This window comes from Sorex fumeus, unplaced genomic scaffold, assembly GCF_029834395.1.
Source record: "Sorex fumeus unplaced genomic scaffold, SorFum_2.1 ptg000265l, whole genome shotgun sequence".
In the NCBI taxonomy this organism is placed as follows: Eukaryota; Metazoa; Chordata; class Mammalia; order Eulipotyphla; family Soricidae; genus Sorex; species Sorex fumeus.
The window spans coordinates 27,784,373-27,790,428 of NW_026606322.1; positions in this window are offsets into that span (position 1 = coordinate 27,784,373).

Genomic DNA, 6,056 nt, shown 5'->3' on the forward strand with positions numbered 1-6,056 from the left:
AATTTCATTGGTGCTCCCAGCCGGGCTGGAGCGATAGCACAGCAGGTGGGGCGTTTGCCTTGCACGTGGCCAACCCGGCTAACCCAGCTGACCCGAGTTCGATTCCTCTGTCCCTCTCGGAGAGCCCGGCAAGCTACCGAGAGTATCTCGCCTGGAAGGCAAAGCCTGCCAAGCTCCCCGTGATATATTTGATATGCCAAACACAGTAACAAGTCTCACAATGGAGACGTTACTGGGCCCGCTCGAGCAAATCTATGAACAACGGGAGGACAGTGCTAACAGTGGTGCTCCCAGCCAGGCCATTACTACCTGTTCCCGGGGGCGACAGTTCTGCAGCCTTATTCTCCTCTTTGCAGTAGGGACTTACACTGTCCAGTGTCGCTCCCAGTGCCCAGATCACCTTGTCCCCACTCTATCCCGTCTTCCCAACCCTAGCATCAAGGGAGCCCTGGCTTTACCTGGCTTTTACTTTTGTTATTTGGAGGGGAGGGATTTTGGCTCTACCCAGCAAGGCTCCTGGTTCAGCTCAGGAGTGACCCCTGGCGGTGCTCAGGGGACCCTACGCAGTGCCTGGGTCCAAGTTCTGCCTCCCCTGCAGGAGGAAGCCCTCACAACCTTTGCTCGCGGAAATCCTGGCCAATTGGCAGTCTCAGGCACATGCAGAGCCAGCTCGAGCTGTCTTGCAGAGACAGAGTCCAGGCGGAGCCCGGTACCATGGACAGAGATCAGAGCTTGTAAAGGGAACCACGTGGGCTGGTGGCCTGCACAGTCGTGCCTCGCTGCGCCTCCCGCGACACCCCCAACCCCCAGGCCTGGCTCTTCAATTCCGGAGCAAAGGGTCTCAGCCCCCAGTGCCAGCCGACCTTCCTGCAGGAGCCCGGCGGAGCCCCCAGGGGGCGCTGTGCACGCGCAGACTCGGGAGGCGCGGACAGAAAATGTGGAACTCTTAAAGGCAAAGTGTCCGGAAGCCGCTGGCCTTTGTCGGATTCACACGAATCCTGTGTCTGAATCCTGATCCTGGTCGCTCTGCGCGACCTGTGACACGGGAGCTCGCTTTCCTCCGCTGTGCTACCCTTCCAAACTTCCACCCTTCCCTAGCACGTGCTTCCAAACACACTTTTAACATCCTTCCCTCTGATCACTGGCCTCTGAATCAGATTATCTTAATGCCAAAAAATAAAGTGTTTTTTTTTTTTCAGGAACCCACTATCACTGCATAAAGCTAAATAATGGGCTCTGTTTTCTTCTGTATGACAAATGCTTTGTTTATATTTTATTTATTTTTTGTGAATCCAAAGAAAGGGCAGGGCTTGGGGATGACACTCTTGTGCCTTTTGGGGTGAGGTTCTGAGTTTGATCTCTGGCACCACAAAAAAGAAAAAGATGTAAAACATGTCACCCAGAACCAGGGGACAGGCTGCATTTGCTCTGTGGTCTTTAGTCAGTCAGATAATTTATAAAATCGCTTCCAACTCAAACATAAAGTATGTACTTAGCTTAACTGCAAAGTTCCAAGTTCATGTAAATGTCAAGCCTGTTGAGTCATCATCTCATTTACAAAATAAAATCAAGTGTGGCTTTTAATTACTTTTTTTCTCCCTTTGCCAGGGAGATTGGCACACATCAGATCGACCACAAAAAAAAAACCAGATAGGAGGGATGTGGGACTAAGGGGACACCCCTGCCCATCTACTAATTCGCTATCTTGGGAATGCAGCCTCTGTGGAAACAAGTATGGAGATGTCTCATAAAAGTCAAAATAAGGGGGCTGGAGTACCTTACTGTTACAGCGGGTAATGTGGCTTGCAGGTGGCTAACCCAGCTTCCATCCCTGACACTGCAGAGAGTCCTCCAAGCACCAGCAGGAGAGACCCCTGAGCAAATCCAGGGAGTGGGCCCCCCCTACACACTACTAGGTGTGGGCCCCAAATGAAAAAAGAAAAAAAAAAAGCTACCATGACCTTGACCTTGGACTTGACTCCTAGAACTGTCCTCCCCTGAAAGTTTTTCTTTTTTTAAGTTTCTTTTATTTTCTTAAGTTTTATTTTTTGGCTTTTTGAGAGTCACACCCAATGATGCTCAGAAATGACTCCTGTGGTGCTCAAGAATTACTCCTGGTGGTTCTTGGGGACCATATGGGATGCCAGGGATCAAACCTGCAAGGCAAATACCCAGCCCACTCTACTATCACTCCAGGCTTGCTTTTCCCTCCCTCCCTCCCTCCATCCCTCCTTCCCTCCCTCCTTCTCTCCTTTCTTTCTCTCTTTCTCTTTCTTTCTTTCTTTCTTTCTTTCTTTCTTTCTTTCTTTCTTTCTTTCTTTCTTATAGCAAATGGGCCAGAGGGATAGTACGGGGTAAAGCGCTTGCCTTGCATGGTGTTCAGTTGCCACATGGCATATGGTATCCCAAGCTCTGCCAGGAGTGAGCACAGAGCCTTGAGCAGGCATATGGTATCCCAAGCTCTGCCAAGAGTGAGCACAGAGCCTTGAGCACAGAGCCAGGAGTAAGTCCTGAGCACTTCCAGGTGTAGGAAGGAAGGAAGGAAGGAAGGAAGGAAGGAAGGAAAGAAATCCTTGGGATTGGGAGATAGCTTAGGGGTTGGGATGCAGGCATTGGACCCCTGGAGGTGTTGTGATCCCTGGAACCTCATGAACCCCAACACTGCCCCATCCCCATGGCGCTAGTGGCCCCCAGTGGCCCCAGGCCCCAGCACTGAACTATCTGCCTGGTTGACTGGGCCTCACCAGGAGTGCCACCCCCCCCCCCCAGCTCCTAGGGAACTGCTTGGGACGCGTACCTCAACTCCCCCCAAATGAAAGCCCTCTTTGGGCTTAGACCACCCCACTGGGCCGCAGGACATTAGCAGATGCCCCTTCTGTTCCCCACAGCCCGCCCTTGGTCCTTACCAGCTGTAATCCCTTCCCTGCAGGATGGGCCAACAGCTCAGCCCCACAGAGCTTTGTGCAGGCCTCCAGCCCTTCTCTGGGCACCACCCTCTCCTCCTCCTGGGCCAACCCATCCTCTCCTCCTCCTCCCTTCGCTCTCTACCGCCCCCCCCCCCAGCAGATGCACTTCCTCCTGGTGCAGGTGCGCCCCCAGAGAAGACGGCTGCATCGCCAGAGCACGCAGATGTTTGAGTATCTCCTGCCATCCAGCCTGTACGCTGTGCTTGGTTAGGGAGTCCCCCCGCGAGTTGAGTCCCGAGCGAGTTCCAGAATCAGCACCAGGACCTCCAAGTCGGGCGGGTGGTCCCGTGAATTCGAGGGGAGCTGAGTTCCCTGCAGCCCTGCAGACCCCACCGCCATGGCCAAGGTCTGGCCGTCAGGGGGAGCTGTGTCCTAAAGCCACCATAGCAACCGAGTGTGTGTGTGTGTGTGTGTAAAGGGTGAAGCCAACCATCATATGGTTTTCTTTATAATTTGGGAGGGGGGTTTGGGGGACGCCACACCTGGCAATGCTCAGGCAATGCTCACACCTGGTTTGTAAGACCATATGAGGTGCCAGGGATTGAGCTGGGTTTGGCCCCTGTACTATCTCTACAGCCCCTTCTAATTTTCACTTCATTGGTGTGGGGACCTCTCTGGCGGTGCCTGGGGGAGCTCACGCTCATCCCTGGAAGTATGTGACCTGGTAGATGGACCCAGTGCTGGTTCACAAGTGCTGAGTGGGGACCATTTGATGGGAAGCAAACCCAGGGCCTTGCACACGCCTGGCACAAGCTTCAGCCCTTTCAGTCACCTCCCGTGACCTGACGTGGGTTTTTAATACACTTTCCTTATTTAGTGGGCAGGGGCAGGGGGCAGGCACACCCAGTGGTGCTCAGGATTTATTCCTGGCTCTGCATTCAGGGATCATGCCTGGCAGGGCTCAGGAGACCAGAATGGGGTACCAGGGATCGAGCTTGGGTTGGCTGCATGCAAGGTAGATGCCCTACCCACTGTGTATCTCTCGGGCCCCAATACATTCCCCTAGAAAGGACTTGAGTTTGAGAAATATGGTTACTCTAGTGTTCATGGCATTGAGGTACAGTACCCTTGACCCTCCCCCGCAAATCACCTCTCTTCCCATCTTCATCTGCTCCCTGCACACAGTTTGTTCAACAGTATTGTAATCCAAGTCCAAGGGTTTGTCACTTTTCAGTGCTGTCTAGTGTCTCTGTTCTTCTCTGTTCCATAAATAAGATCATCTAGTACCTATCCTCCCTGATTTAGTTGGCTTAACACAATCGCCTCCAGTTCCATCCCTGTTGCCTCGAGCGGCGTGATCTCATCCTTCCTGCATCATCGTGTTCCACTGTGCACCTGGGTTGGCCACAGCTTTTTAATCCATTTGCCAGTCCTTGCTCACCTGGGCTGTGCCGTTATCCTGGCTATGAGCACTGGCATGCATAGATCTTTATGAGCACTGGCATGCATAGATCTTTTTGAATGAATGGTTTTTTTTTTTTTTTTTTGCTTTTTGGGTCACACCTGGCGATGCACAGTGGTTACTCTTGACTCTACACTCAGGAATTACTCCTGGCGGTGCTCGGGGGACCATATGGGATGCTGGAAATGGAACCCAGGTTGGCCACGTGCAAGGCAAATGCCCTACCTGCTGTGCTATTACTCCAGCCCCAATGTTTTTGTATTTGGGGGTGAACCATTTCTTTGAACCAAAGAGCCCACGGAGGACCATCCCTCTGACGGACATCCCTGCTGTCCATGAGCTCATTCTTTTTCCTGCCCACAGACCCCTGCAAAGCCATGCACAGACCACAGGGCACATACAACTTCTGGGAAGCCTTTCCTAGGTCTTTGACAAGTCACAGTCAGTCCCTCTGAGCACCCAGGAGATCTGGGCTCTTACACTGGAGATTAAGAAAGTAAGTTTTGGGCTAGAGATAATAGAGGGGTGTAGGAACTCGTCTTGAATGCAGCCAACTCTAGTTTGATCTCTGGCACCACTTAACGGTCCAACAACCACTGCGAGGAGTGACCCCTGAGCACGGAACCAGGAGTTAGCCATGAGCACAGCTGGGCCTGGACCATACCTTTCCCTTCCCCCCCAAGGAAAAGATATGTTTAGGCTTGAGGGGTATACAGGAGGCAGGGGGTCTGCATGTATGCAAACAAGCAGAGTTCAAATCTCCAGAACCACACACGGTTCCCCAAGCATTGCGAGGGGGGTGCTCCCAGAGCTCAGCTAGGAACAGCTCCTGAGCACTTCCAGATGTGGCCCCAAGACCAACACAAATAAAATGAAAATTTAGGGGATGCATAGTATAGCAAGTAGCTGACCCAGGTTTAATCCCTGGAGCATCACCAGGAGTGATCCTGGAGTGCAGAGTCAGGAATGAGCCCTGAGCACTGCTGGGTGTGGCCCCTCTCTCCCCCCCCCCCCCAATAAAATACAGTAATTTTGGGCAGAGGGAATGTGGTTTTAGGGATCCAGCCAATTTGGCCCTGTGCAAGGCAAGCAAGCACCTGAACCCCTGTTCTTGCTCTTCGGCCCTGGTACAGGAATTTATCCTTTGGGAGCTACACACTCAGCAGTGCTCCGGGCTTACTTCTGAAAGTGCTCTGGGGAGCATATGGGATGCCAGGGATTGAACCTGGCCTGGTTGCTTGCAAGGCAAATGCTCTACCAGCCATTCTACCAGTCTGGCCCCCAGCACAGGAATTTTTAAAAGGTAAAACTTTGCAGGGCGGGGAAAAAGGATCAAAACAAGGCAGGCAACATGGAGAGAGACTTTAGAAAAGTCAACAACCCTTTATTTCTAGTTTGACTAAAGAAACTTAAATTACTAGGAAAATATCTGCCCATCAGGCTCAAGTTGATCCAAAAGACCCAGAGTCCAGGGGCTGACCAGAGTTCCCGGCCGGGACGAACCCGGGTAGTTTCTGGGTTCTGCCTGAGGGCGTCCCAGCCTCGCCCCTGAAGTCCAGTCTCCTGTCTGTGGCCCAACCTACAAGCACTCCAATGTGGGTCCACTCGACAGTGACAGACCTTTATCTTTTAGTGTTTAAGAGACCTTGATTTTGGGGGGGGTGAGGAATTAATTGCAGGTGCCTTAA